This window comes from Mustelus asterias, chromosome 2, assembly GCF_964213995.1.
Source record: "Mustelus asterias chromosome 2, sMusAst1.hap1.1, whole genome shotgun sequence".
Taxonomy (NCBI): domain Eukaryota; kingdom Metazoa; phylum Chordata; class Chondrichthyes; order Carcharhiniformes; family Triakidae; genus Mustelus; species Mustelus asterias.
In genome coordinates, this window is record NC_135802.1 from 4,363,357 (window position 1) to 4,377,442 (window position 14,086).

At 41.0% G+C, this 14,086-nt stretch overlaps 1 protein-coding gene across 2 annotated transcripts in view; it reads left to right on the forward strand.

The window, feature by feature from the left end:
- The window catches only part of zftraf1 (zinc finger TRAF-type containing 1), a 141,840-nt gene that overhangs the window by 39,258 nt on the left and 88,496 nt on the right, over positions 1-14,086 (forward strand). The window lies entirely within an intron of this gene.

Here is a 14,086-nt window from a genome sequence, read left to right on the forward strand (position 1 = left end):
GATTCAGCAGTGCAGTGAAGGCTGTTAGGGAAAGTAATCAATTTATACAAAATTGTAAAAAGGTTTGAGAGTGAGTACTAGTCACAGAATTGATAAAAAGGAGTTCTTGAAGCAGAAGGAGTGGTTAGGAGAGAATCTTCTCGGGGATAATTAAAATATGGAATAAATTGCCTGTCGAGGCAATTGAAGGAAAGTCTATCACAAAATCTGAAAGAGAATGTAGGCCTTGATGAGGAACTGTATTAAATAGACTAAAGCAGTAGGGTGAAGTGACAGTGGTTAGCACTGCTGCCTCAGCTCCAGGGACCTGGGTTCGATTCCTGGCTTGGATCACTGTCTGTGCGGAGTCTGCATGTTCTCCTCGTGTCTGCGTGGTTTTCCTCCCGGAGCTCCGGTTTCCTCCCACAGTCCGAAAGACATGCTGGTTAGGTGCATTGCCCATGCTAAATTCTCCCTCAGTGTACCTGAACAGGCGTCGGAGTGTGGCGACTGGTAGATTTTCACAGTAACTTCATTGCAGTGTTAATGTTACTTGTGACTAATAAATAAACTTAAGATGATGAAGGGGATAGATAGAGTGAACGTTCAAAGACTTTCCTCGGGTGGATGTAGCTGTTACTAGGGGGCATAACTATAAGGTTCATGGTGGGAGATATAGGAGGGATGTCCGAGGTAGGTTCTTTACTCAGCGAGTGGTTGGGATGTGGAATGGACTGCCTGCTGTGATAGTGGAGTCGGACACTTTAGGAACTTTCAAGCAGTTATTGGATAGGCACAAGGAGCACACCAGAATGATAGGGAGTGGGATAGCTTGATCTTGGTTTTGGACAAAGCTCGGCGCAACATCGAGGGCCGAAGGGCCTGTACTGTGCTGTGCTGTTCTATGTTAACTCTGTTATGTTAATTCTTTTGTGGAGCCAATAGGCATAATGGGATGAATAGCTACCTCTTGCAGTCTAGTACAGAAGGAGCAGTGCACTGTTAAGAGGGTTGGTACTGAGGGAGCAGTGCATTGAAGTCCTAATGTAGTGAAAGGTTTTAAATGGATGCTTCCTTTGTTGAAATAAATGATTACCGAAGATCATGAACCATAATATTATGGGCTGCTCCTTGGCAAAAATGCAAACTGAACAAAATCTTGGACATTGACTCCATGCTACATTTAATAAAAATATGAGGGATGTCGCACACATTAGTTTCTTACTATGTGCTGAGTTAGGTGATTGCAGTCAGGTGATGCTAAAGTCTTTCTCAGTATCCCTGGGATAGCATCAGGGGAAACAGAGTTACCTGTTATTGATCTCTACCAAGTTGTTCTTGTTGGAAAGTGTCAGTGAGAATAGGTATCAGACTTGGCTGTGATATCCTCCTGGCCTTAAAGATTCATGTGCAGAGGGTAACAAGTTGTGTTTCTGCTTTCAGGTGGAGAGCTGTTGGTTTGAAGGATAGGGAAATGGGGGGAATATTTGGAAAACATGAACGTACCAAGGTGATTTCTAGGAGTGTGAACAAATATTAACATTCTAGTGAAAGTTGGAATGTCAGTTTTGAGATTTTATTTCACTTTATAATTTCATTTGAGAGACTTGCATTTATACAGTGTCTTTGATGACTATAGAATGTCCCAATCAGCTGAAGAGAAGGCCATTTGGCTCATTATATCAGCACCAGATCTCTGAATGAGCAACTCGCCTAGTCCCATTCATTGCCCTGTTCCATATTTTTGAAGAATAACTCATAATTGTGAGTTATTTGAGTTTCTCTCTAAATGTGATTGGAAGCTACCACTTGGCAATGCAAGCCTGGGAGTCAGAATATTGATCAACGAAACTGGCAGAACTGAGACAGCTTGGTGCTTATTGATCGGATGCATACTGATTGCATTGTGTGTTATGGAAGGATGATTCTGCTCAACAATGTCCCCAGATGCTGCTCCAGCTCTGAAACTCTGGATCCAGGAGCTGCAGCTGGAGATGCTTCCGGCACACATGCTCGTCCTGGGAGCCGGAAACGTTTCTGGTCTCCCACATGGAGCAAGAAGAGCAGACCACAGCTTGGAGCTCTCCTGCCATATCTTATCACTTTAAGTTAAATTAATCTTTTTAATATCAAATAATATCAACTAGGGTCCTTCCCTCCTATTATTGAATATATTTCTTACAAACAATGAATCATAGAATGATAACAGTTATAACCAATAGTAGCAGAAAGTACCTACCCAACTATACTCACCCAGACAACTGTTTAAATTTCCTCAGGAGATGGAGACTTGCAATCTGCTCGCTCTTGCACACTTTTACCCACCTGGTTCTTCTTAGATTCAATTTTGTTCTACTCTTTTATCCTCCTAGCTTTATTTCCTAACTGTTATCTTGTTTAGTTATTTAAGTTTCAACTATTTAAAGACAGTCCCTAATTTCAGTTACACACCAACCAATCAGCTTACCGCTTTCCTGTGACGTGACTCTTGGATTTTCAAACTGAGCGTGCTGTTTGGCAGAGTGTCCCTTGCAGGTCCCTGAGCCTAATGCTCCCTTTATCCTCCACTCCCAGAAGAGTGTCCCTTTTGCAGGTCCCTGAGTCTCGCGCTCCCTTTATCCTCCACTCCCAGAAGAGTGTCCCTCACAGGTCTGGTGCTCTCCGCTCCCCAAAGGTAAGTGAAGGCCTTGAGCCTCATTCTCCCTTTATCCTCCACTCCCAAAAGAGTGGCCTCTGCAGGTCTGGTGCTCTCCGCTCCCCAAAACTAAGTCTGCCATGTCTGTGCTGGTTCTGAGGGCTAGACCCAGTCCGCTCCTTATTTTTCTTTTTAGCCATGCAAAACTCTGCTCTTCAGAAAATTTATCCAAACCCCTTTTAAAAGCCATGATTGAAACTGTGTCCACTATACAGTCAAGCAGAGCATTCCAGATCACTTTTTTAAAATAAAAGTTTTTCCTTGTGTCACCTCTGGCTCTTCACCATTCACTTGCTGTCAGCTTTACAGTGAGGTACAGATGCAGCAGCAGAGGTAATGAGCGATACTGCTTAAAGTTGCTGCAGGATATCATTTATCAAACTATTTGAAAGGTTGGAAAGGTGCTGCTCTATCATGTAGGTGTACCTTGGCAAACACAAAGTATCTGGTAAACTGTCGTATTCAGTATTTACAAAATGTGGTTTTATTTTAAATCTCATTACCGTTGTAATAAATCCCTGCCTCACCTATTGTCTTTGTCAAAGAGTGCTGAACTGATCTGGACTATGGATGTCACCATGGACACAGCAGGGTTGTCTTGTTGAGCCTAAAATTGGTGGAATGCCTGAAATTTGCTTAGAGGTGGTTTAACTCTAGCCTTTCCTTTCCTCTTCCTCCGCTCTGCTCTCTCGGAAGCCAGGAAAAAGAGCAGTTGCTGATGGTAAGTGCTCAGTAAAATAAAGTTGCAGCATCCATCGAGGGTCACATTTACATTAGCTTGTTTTGTTGGCAACTGGTTAGATGCCCTTAGTTACCACCACCCACTGCCCCAGCAGTCAGTGGAAAAACATCATTTTTATGAATTGTAGCGTTACATGGAGCGATTAGAGGAACTGGGATTGTTCTTGGAGCAAAGGAAGATAAGAGGAGATTTAATAGAGATGTTCAGAATCATGAAGGAGTTTGATAACTAGGAAGAAACTGATAGAAGGGTCAGTAACACGAGAATGCTGACTAAAGGTTTTTGGCAAAAGAACCAGAAGCAAGATATGAGAAATTCTTTTTGCACAGTAGTTATAGCATGGAATGTGCTGCCTGAACGGGCGATGGAAGTTGATTCAATCGTAACTTTCAAAAAGGAATTTGATGAATAATTGAAGAAAACTTTGCAGAGCCAAGAGCAGGCGAGTGCGACTAATTGGATATCTCTTTCAAAGAGCGAGCATACTACAGTCTGAAGGATTTCCTCCTGTGCTGTATCTGTGGTTCCATAACTAGCGCAGACTTGCAAATCATTTGTAGTGAAATTAGTATCTTTGCTGTAGTCTGTAATCTCTGAACCCTGCTGGATTACCCTGGAGTCTCCTGGAATTAAGTTACTTTTTAAAACACACTGGGCTCAAGTTCCCTAGCTGTGTGTGTTAATTTTGTTGTCACTAATGCACTTGTCCTCCCCCTCACTGTGCACCCTCGTTAACCATCGGTTGGGTTGTTGGCAAAATTGCTGCTGATCTTCTCTTGTTGTACGGTACCGTGACTGCCATTGAAGATTAAACCAAATGCTCTGCTGTTACATTTCAGAGCACATGCTGCGTTTAAGTCTGGTCACTCAAGCAGGTAGATTTCACTCCAGTGACAGCTGCAGAATGAAAAGAAATATATTAACAAATAAAAAAGAAACCTGCACTTAAGATATGTACTTGGGTTACTTCATAAACAGAGGGGTTTGGGCAATATGGAGTATTGAAGTATTTAGACTGGAGAATGTCGGAAGGACTGCCCTAGAAGGCAATAGATTCAGAGTCTGTTGCGGTGTTTAAAAGAGTGAAAGGTAATTCCTTGAAGTTGTCAAATTATGGGGTAAGGAGGAAAAAGTGGTGGAGAATTAGGACCAGTGATGGTGTTTTGTGTTTCTGTTTTGTTCTCAAAAAAAATTCCTGCTCATAACATTGAAAGTTTGAAATCGATTGGTAATTGGAATTAAAAAAAGGAACTTTTCAAAATGTTTTCCATATCTCATTGCTGTGTATCTTTTCATCTTTTCCAGATTTTATTGTTTGTTAAATGATTTTTATAATGTGATAATAAAAAACTTATTTTACAAATGGTTCAGTGTGTGTGTTTTTCTTCAAATTTTAATCTTGCCAACACACCTCAACTGTGTTTTCCACTTTTTTCATCTATCGTTTTGAATTCCTCTCTTGTTTTTCACTTTTCCTTCTCTTTCCGCTTCCCCAAACTAACACACACACACTTCCTTGCTATCAATGTAAGGACAGCTGCTGAGGTTGGTGGGTGTACCTGTCCTAACGGTTGATGTGCCTTCATTGATTTAGAGAACGCAGTGGTGTTGAGAGAGGATTGAGAGCTCCCTTGCAAACACTACCTTGGTTTTCAATACTACTAAAGCCAATCTCGGCACTCCACGCTGTTGACCCTAATGTTTTTGAACTGATGATGGGGAAGGTCAAGAGTTCAGCCCAGATCTCGAATTCCTGCAGGAAGTGCATGAGCTTGTATGGTGTTCGTGACTCTCGTTGTTGAGTAACTTGTAACTTGTTCAGACATCAAAAGTACTCTTTTGGGCTAAGAACTAGAGGGTCATTGCTGACACGACCATTGTTGCTCTGTGAGCCAGCTTCAGGAGGCGAGGCTGGAGCTTCAAAGGAGAAAATGGAAGGATAAAAAAAAACTCCTTGTGATCTTGGGAAAGTGCACTGGCAGATCTATCTCAGCATGTCACCAATTCCAGAAAAGGGGAATTTTGGAGGAATGGGTTGGTGTAGAGGCCCCCTACTTTAAATCTAATGTCCACCTTGAGGCAGGACAAACTACCTAGTTTAGGCTCTCTGCTCTTCCTGTTGAGGTTAATTTGTCTTGACCCAATTTATAATTTCTTGGACTGTCCTGGGCATCTTCGGTTATGCAGATTTTGGGATTGTTCTCCTTGGATCTGGGAGGTTGAGAAGATTTGAAACAGATGTTCAAAATCATGAAGGGTTCGATAGAGTAAATAAGGAGGAAATGTTTCCAGTAGTAGGATGGTTAGTAACCAGAGGACACTCATTTAAAATGATTGATAATCGAATCAGAGAGGTGAGGAAATATTTTGTTGCACAGCAAGTTATCTGGAATGTACAAGTTGAAGGAGTGGTGGAAACTGATTCAATAGTAAAACTGGAAAGAGAATTCGATAAATGTTTGAAGGGAGTAAGTTGTAGCACAAGGGGAAAGGACAGAAGAATAAGATTAATTGGATAGTTCTCCACAAAGAGCTGACCTCTGCACAATGGGCCAAATGGTCTCCTTGTGTTTTATCATTGTGAGAATGTGCAGTTGAGGTTGGGAAATAGGTGCAGTGAGAATTTGTGTGCATGATCCCCACAACCTCATGCTTAAGCACAGCTATAAATCATCCGTCGGATGATCTTTAGGATTAAGAAGTAACCCAGGGAGAGACACTTTTACTTTGATTTTTTTTGTGCTATTTATCTCATTTGCTCCTTTTCTCTTTTAATTTTTCTTAGATTTCTATTTTTTTTTAATATTCCACATGATTTTTTAAAATCTGTATTGAGACACATGAATCTCTATTAATATAAAGAACCGCAATAAGGCTCTTCTGCGTGGAATTTTGCTTTGGTCCACATAGCTTTGCATTTAGAGGAGTACTGTTTGACCACACCAGTACATTTTGAACATTTTAAAATTGGTAAATTGCCTGACATTTTACCTTTCATTAACAAATGATGAAGTTCAATCTCTAAGTGCCCATGAAGGCTACCCTTGAGTTAATAAGGTGCTCTCACTATCTTCTGAAGGAGTACATTTCTCAGGGCAGTCAGAAAATAAAGGTTAGAATACATATACAGACCATTGGGGCCATGGGAGCATTTACCCACTACCCCATTCAAGGGGATCTGGCCCTGGAGTAAAAGGTTTTTCACCGAACGAGGTTCTGTTTAGTCAAGCAAGTGAAGTCTGGTGGATCGCTTGGCGTTGTATTCCCAGATCACAGGAGAATCCTAGCCTGCAGCAGATTTTGAACCTCTCACTGAAGGGCAATTTTCAAGATGGTAAAACCATTGCAGGACATGAAAATCACAGTAACTACACTTGAGCGTCTTCAATGCCCTCCTACATGCTACAGCAAGCAGAACGAATCTGCTTAAGCACTGAGTTATGCTTCAACATACAGAATTAAATTGTAAGCAGATTGGTTACCTGTGTTATCCATTCTTTACACAGGCCAGGTGGACAACAATGATCATCTGCCCCTGCACATTCTGGAACAAGTCTGCTAGATTAATGCCTTGCAGATGGGCATAGTACTGTCCTCAGTGGATGGCTACTTGGCAGGAACATGGCTCTGCTATGTAGTCAAACTTTATAGTAAGAAGTGTCACAACACTAGTCAAACTTTACATCATTAAAAACTTGGCTCATATGATATTTCTCTTTTTTAGATCATTCATGATTTTTTTTGTCATAGTGACTCCAATAGCCAAATAAACCTTTCAACTTGCTATTTCCCTAATTCCCACTCCAACTTTTGTGGACGAGACCCATGAACAGAGGGTCAGATGTGAGTCGAAGTCCCCTGGCAGGGCTGGCTTCTTGCAAATGGGAATTTTTCTCCTGGTGTTTTAATATTTCACTTATGAAAACTTCATTGCTGTTGGTGTAGAGACAGCAGCTATAAAAAATCTCTTCTCAGTATGCTGTTTCCCTAGTTGCCTCACCCTGATTGCAGGTAACTGAGGCTAGTTGCCTAGTTTGCTGCTGATTGTGTTGCAGTCATTTCAGTCCAGCTCCTCTGGTGGAAAGTGCATTACAAGCTTGTCACGTTCTCCAAGCCAACTCCTGTTCTGAGATTGATGCAACAAGTGGAAACTGAAAACTGTGGGTAAGAAACTTCAATTCATCATTGGAGGGAAGGATGGTTCTGTATATTGCACTTGGCTTTTGCATAGATTTATTTAGTGATTACAGCAGAATGATATTTGGCCCAATTGATCTATGCGGTGTTTCATACAAGCCTCCCGCCTTACTTCATCTAACATCTTTCTATTCCTTACTCTTTGTTTATCTTCTTAAATGCATCTATGCTATTCATCTCCTGAAGGCAAATTCCGCATTCTCACTTCTGAATGGATTTATTATATATGGCCCCTAGTTTTTAACTCTTCCACAAGAAAGATCTTTACATCTACTCTATTGGGTCCCCTCATAATTTTAAAGGCCTCTGTTGGGTCACACCTCTACCTTCTCTGAGACAAAAGAGCACAGCTTCTTTGACCTTTCATGATGTAAATATGTAAAACTCAGAGAAAGGGGGCAGGCATGTGATACGGCTAGTTTAAAAATAAATCCAGAGTGCAAAATAGTTTTTCATCCTAGCAAGCTGACTACTCCAGGAGACATTTCATGGCAGCCTGTAAAATCAACACTCGCGTGATCCTGAAATAGACGCTTTCTATTTCGTGACCATCTTGTATTTATAGCCCCTAGTTTTGAACTCTCCCACAAGAAACATGCATCCCCACCCTCCATTGATCTCTACTTCAGAGAATATCAGGATTGTTTCCTGCCTTTCTCTGAACGTAAAAAGTATTGCTAATCTCATCTGCTGATTTGTTGACCTCCTTCCAAATTAACACTGTCAGTCTGTTCAATATGTCCATGTAAGTTGAAAGCCGACAATGGTTTCTCGGTCACTATTTCCAAGATTAGCCTTTTAATTCTAGGCTTATTAACTGAATTTAGATTCCACTAGTTGCCGTGGTGGGATTTGAACCAGTGTCCCCAGAGCACTAGTCTGGGCCCATGGATGACTACTCTGGTGACATTAGCACAATGCCAATGCCTCCAAGATTCAATCTTTCACTATTTAAATGGTGTACTACTGTTCTATTCTTCCTCCTAAAATGAAGAAGTTCACATTTTCCCACATTATACTCCATCTGCCAAATCTTTACCCCCTCACTCTACCTGTCTATATCCCATTGCAAACTTTTGACCTCCTGACAATTTACTTTCTTACCAATCTTGGTGCCACTGGCAAATTTATCTATCATACACTGGCTCCCTTCATTCACGTCATTGATATAGAGTGGAAAAAGTTGAGGGCCCAGCACTGATCCTTGTGGCACTCCATTAATTACAATTTGCCACTCTGAAAAAGACCGATTTATCCCTACTCTGTTTCTTGTTAGCTAACAATCTTTTGTCCATGCTAATAAAAGCAAAATATTGTGGATACTGGAAATCTGAAATAAAAACAGAAAATGCTGGATTAACTCTGGCATCATCATTGAGAGAGAAACAGAGTTGTCCAAATGACCCTGCTACAGAATTAAAGAGGGATAGAAATGTAAAGAATTATATAGTTAGAGAGGCAGATGGAGAGGTGGGGTAAAATGGAAGGACAGGGATAGGTTGGCGCAAAGGAGAGATTGACAAAGGTGCCATGGACATGAGACAAAGCAGGTGGTAATGGTGCTATTGAGGACTGAAGAGTGCTAATAGTGGCAAAAGGAAGAAAGCAGAATGCCGTGGTGGTATTATCGCCGAGCTAGTAATCCAGAAACCCAGGGTTAATGCTCTGGGGCCCCGGGTTCAAATCCCACCATGGCAGATGTTGAAATTTGAATTCAATAAAAATATGGAATTAAAAGTTCAATGATGACCATGAGATTGTCATAAAAACCTATCTGGTTCACTAATGTTCCTTTAGGGAAGGAAATCTAGTGTCCTTACCTGGTCTGACCTACATATAACTCCACACCGTAGTGTCCTCTGAAATGGTCTAGTAAGCCACTCAGTTCAAGGGCAATTAGGGATGGGCAATAAATGCTGACCCAGCCAGTGATGCCCATGAATAAAGCAAAAAAAATCAATCTATTCCTTCCAGCTTCTTTACTGGCATCTGCTCTTGTTATGGATCATTGGGCGGCACAGTGGTTAACACTGCTGCCTCACAGTGCCAGGGACCCAGGTTTGATTGTCACTGTGCGGAGTCTGCATGTTCTCCCTGTGTCTGCGTGGGTTTCCTCCAACAGTTCGAAAGACGTGCTGGTTGGGTGCATTGGCCATGCTAAATTCTCCCCCAGTGTACCCGAACAGGCACCGGACTGTGGTGACTAGAGGATTTTCACAGTAACTTCATTGCAGTGTTAATGTAAGCCTACTTGTGACACTAATAAATAAACTTAAACTTAGCCCCATTTATTATGACTAGAATTGAATTAAAAGTACATTTTAAGAACAACTAGGATTTCTGAATGTGTATAAATCACATATCTTCTGTCATGACCGTAACATATTTTTTCCAATATTTTCAATAGTGCAAAGTTTCAAGTGAAATCTTTCTAATTGCATTTGTCATTTCCTACATTTTCTTGGATGACCTGGTGTGGCCAAATCCTGGAAATATATCCTTTAAGGAAAATCTAATTTAAACTGACTGCCAGGCTAACCGTGCACAAATGTTGAGTTCACAAATGAGAAAATAACTAAACCATTTGTTTCTCCTGTCCTGCCCAATTGGATGACCAGTTGAGAACCCTCATGAGCAAAATCTCAAACATGTCTTTACATGTTAGCTGTTCAGTTATTTCATCGCCTCTAAAGCAACTCATAGGATGTAGGGAACATAATTCTGCTAGAATCAATTATGGAGCTTGAGCTCTGAACCTTGTAGACTTGTTTATTAGAATCCTAGCTGGGGGGTTGTCACTTTTAAACGCAGACCAATGTGTTGTCGTCCTTTCTTATATATGTCCTAGGTGCCTGTTGTCCCTCTATTTGGCAGGACCATGCCCTTACTGTGAGGAAATTCATTAGTTGTTGAAATAAGGATACTAACAAGGAGCAATCACCTTGAGCTAGAATCTCTTACATCTGCAGGTAGAAAACCATCAGTTTTCCAGCCTCCTTGTTTTGCTGTGCCACATTGCATTGTAGGATGAGGGCGCACCTGAATTTAAATTTAGATTGGTGCTGGCTTCATTTGCTTAAGTTTCTACCTTTTTGCTTTGCTGCTTAAAATATTGCCAAATCTCTGAAACCCGCTTGGTAATATTATGGTAAACAGTTTAAAATTTTGAGTAATGCTTGATATATTGTTTGTACCTTGATCATGGTTGATTGTTTAAAAGTACTGCAGTTCAGAAGACACATAAAGAAATGGGAATCTCATAGCCTAATGTATGTAGTACCCTGATTTCTATCATTGCAAGTTTACACTCGTTATTGCGTTTCCTTGGCACACGAAGCTTAAGAAGTTGCAGAGCACCCAGAATGTTTTTTCGCTGATTTCTTTGCATTACTGTATTAAGAATTTGGAGCAAATATTTGAAAGGTGGACTGCAGCAGTTCAAGAGGACAGCTCACCACTACCACCTCACGGACAATTAGGAATGGGTAATAAATGCTAACCTAGCCAGTTATGCCCACATCAGCCCATTAATGGTGCAAAACACATCAACTCAAGATAGCTAATGACACCTGAAGCATATTTCTTTTCTGGAGACCTTTTCTGGAATGCGTGGGCTTCTTGGTGCTGTAATGTTTAGGTTTGGCATTTGAGAGGAAAGGAAGATATTATGCAGGGCTTGTAATTCCTAATGGTTCCGCATTCAGAAGTATAAAAATAATTGTAGGAGATTTGTAACGAGCAATTAGAAATGCAGCACCAAAAAGCAAAAAAGATTCTGCAGTCTATATGGCTAATCACAAAAACTAATGGCTCCCAACCTTAAATATATGTTTAGTTCTCTACCTTATTATTCTACACCATCGGCCTATTGAGCAGCCTATTCCACATTCTGACATGGACTGCCCAGGTTCTCTGAGAGCAAAGCAATCTGGGAAGTTAAGGCCACAGCCAGTTGCCTAGTTTCAGTTGATTGTTTTCTCTTTATTGATCCTATCATTGAACAGAATTCAAGTGTATATTTTTACTCTGCAAGATGGTGACGAGTTGGGATTAGGAACTTGCTTCGTCAATTTATCTAGTGGCATAATTTGCAACTGCATTACAGCAGTTGACAGAAGTAAATATTAGAAACATAGAAACACTACAGCACAAACAGGCCCTTCGGCCCACAAGTTGTGCCGAACACATCCCTACCTTCTAGACCTACCTATAACCCTCCATCCTATTACGCTCCATGTACTCATCCAGGAGTCTCTTAAAAGACCCTATTGAGTTCGCCTCCACCACCACTGACGGCAGCCGATTCCACTCGCCCACCACCCTCAGTGTGAAAAACTTACCCCTAACACCTCCCCTGTACCTACCCCCCAGCACCCTAAACCTGTGTCCTCTCGTAGAAGACATTTCCACCCTGGGAATAAGCCTCTGCGAGTCCACCCGATCTATGCCTCTCAACATCTTATACACCTCTATTAGGTCTCCTCTCATCCTTCGTCTCTCCAAGGAGAAAAGACCGAGCTCCCTCAGCCTATCCTCATAAGGCATGCCACTCAATCCAGGCACCATCCTTGTAAATCTCCTCTGCACCCTTTCAATCTTTTCCACATCCTTCCTATAGTGAGGCGACCAGAACTGAGCACAGTACTCCAAGTGGGATCTGACGAGGTATTGACTAATGCCTGACCAAAAATCGGAGACATTAAGAAAAATGTCAGCAGATGTTAGCTTCTACAATAGCGATAGTTATCTAAATTTAAAACTGGAAAGCTAACTAGGAAATTACCGTGAAATGTACTGATTTTGACAAAAAAAGTCATATTTGAAATATGTATTCTGGAGGTTTGATGGAGTGACAGAATGAATAACCAAAGTAGAGGATTACTATCAGTTTATAATCTATTCTGTTTACATGGAAGCCTTTTCAAAATGTACCAAGCAGCTCCGCAATGAATCTAAAATGGTAATCCAATCTAAGGGTTCGAATAACATTGCCACAGCAAGAGCAATCGGACACCAGTTTGTGTCACTTGCTGAGGGATCTAGTATCTGCTTAAAGTTGATGCAGGAGCGATAAATTGTAACTGTACGAACAGAGGAAACTATTGCAAAGTGTGTTGTCACCTTTTCAGAATTTTTATGTTCTGTAAAATTTTAATCTCGCCTGGGTTTTAACTGAAATATCTTCACAAATAAAATGGGCTGGTTGTAGTAATGGAAATGTAAGACGGTTTGAATCAGTTTTGAATCCTTCAGCTAGCTGGGCCAACGTTTGAGAATTCATTTGAGAGATAAGTGTGAAAATGTAATTTAATACGGGCACAAGGAACTTAAAAAACAAAAAGAGGGATTGGTGTGCAGGCTGCTGCAATGTAGTATGCTGATTAGAAATTAGATTGAGGGGTTATAATGAATACTTAACTGCAGTGTAAAACCAAGCAGAGGATAAGATTAAATAGCTGTATTGCTCTAAAAAGGATTATTCCGACGAGATCAGTAATAGAGTGTGCTATCCCTCTCACCTAACCACGGAGAATAATATCTCTCGCTTTTAAGAGGATACATGGGCAAGAAACCTGATTATCCAGGATTGGTGGAGAGTAGTTAAAGAAATTGGGTTTTTCTTCTTGGATTAGAAAGGACTTTGTGGTTTTCAAGTTGATTAGTTACTGATGTGCTCAATTTAGGTTGAGAGCACCCCTACTATTTGGGCCTTGGCCCAGGTCTGGCCAGTGAAGTTTGAGAAACTGTTCTTTACATGTTTGTGTGTGTGTTCTTGTCCTTGTTCTTTGAATTAATTGATAAGTATGATGGTCAGAATTATTGGCGGATAAATGCTAAATCATACAGGATCCAGAGCATGCAATAAGATATTCTGAAAGACGGTTAGGTGCATTGACCCGAACGGGCGCCGGACTGTGGCGACTAGGGGAATTTCACAGTAACTTCTTTGCAGTGTTAATGTAAGCCTTACTTGTGGCTAATAAATAAACTTTAAACTTTACTTTAACTTTCATATGTATACCGTGAGGCTCCATGGTTGTACACCTACGTAGCCCATGAAGACGCACAATTTTGGACGCTTTAAAGTAGCTTTCTCCAATGCCAGAAGACTCAAGTTTAAAGATTAGGAATAAGGGAAGTTGAATAGACTATTTTTTAATATGCAGAGTCATGAATTGTTATCAGGAAAGTCTATTGAAGAGAGTGCTGTTAATCGGTTCCAAATGTGGACCATTTAATTGGGGTCAATGGATTTGTGGGAGGATGGATGAAATATGAGACAAAACTTGGATGGAGTTGAGATCCATGGAAGTAGATGCGCCTGCTGGTCTCAGTGACCTTTTCCTGCTCCTAACATTTCTCATGTTAATGCTGCAACCAACTGAGAATTTTTCTTTGGAAGGCAGAATCTAATTTAAATGATCAGGAACAACGTCACACTGCTTTGTTTCTTGCCGATTAGTGAGTCTCCT